Below are 668 nucleotides of genomic sequence, written 5' to 3' on the forward strand. Positions count from 1 at the left end.
AAAAGTACCCGACGCGGAGCTGTATATCGCGGCTGGCTAATCTAAAAATACTAAAGTCGACCTTTCCCGCGGCAAGAGTGATGGCCCCGGACGACTGCTAAATCAACGGCGAGATTGAGATGCAAATGCAACGTCCCTCTCTTTCTCGCGGCTTTCTTCGTTCAGCACCGGTGATCGAGCAAAAGAGCTACGGAGGAGGGAGAAAGTTTACGAGAGAAAGAGAACAGCCAGCCGCTCGACCGAAGTTACGCCGTTGGAAGCTCCGCCGCGAAGGAAACGACGAGGAATGCTCAGGGAGGCGGGTGAAAAAACCTGAGGAACCTAACAGCCGAGGGTGGAAGAGAAACGAGACGCGCGATAACTGTGCAATTCGTGCAATTAACATTTATAATGTCTCCATTGGGCGTCGTTGACAAGGCTGGCCAGTCGCGCGCGTAAAACGCGAAGTTTAACGCCGATAATTCAATCCTACCGCGATTGTGCACCGCCCCCGACTTCTCTTCCTCTCTTTCTCTTTCTTTCTCTATTTTCGTAGGCTGGTGAGTACACGATGGAAGAAATAACTTTATTGAATTTCGCGCGGTTCGCCGATATCGCAATAATTCATGCGCGACGCGCTGGTGGAGAGTCGCGAGCGAGAGCGCGCCCGCTCAAACCCGCCTCGTATC

Source organism: Bombus impatiens, unplaced genomic scaffold (genome assembly GCF_000188095.3).
Source record: "Bombus impatiens unplaced genomic scaffold, BIMP_2.2 scf_0131, whole genome shotgun sequence".
Lineage (NCBI taxonomy): Eukaryota > Metazoa > Arthropoda > Insecta > Hymenoptera > Apidae > Bombus > Bombus impatiens.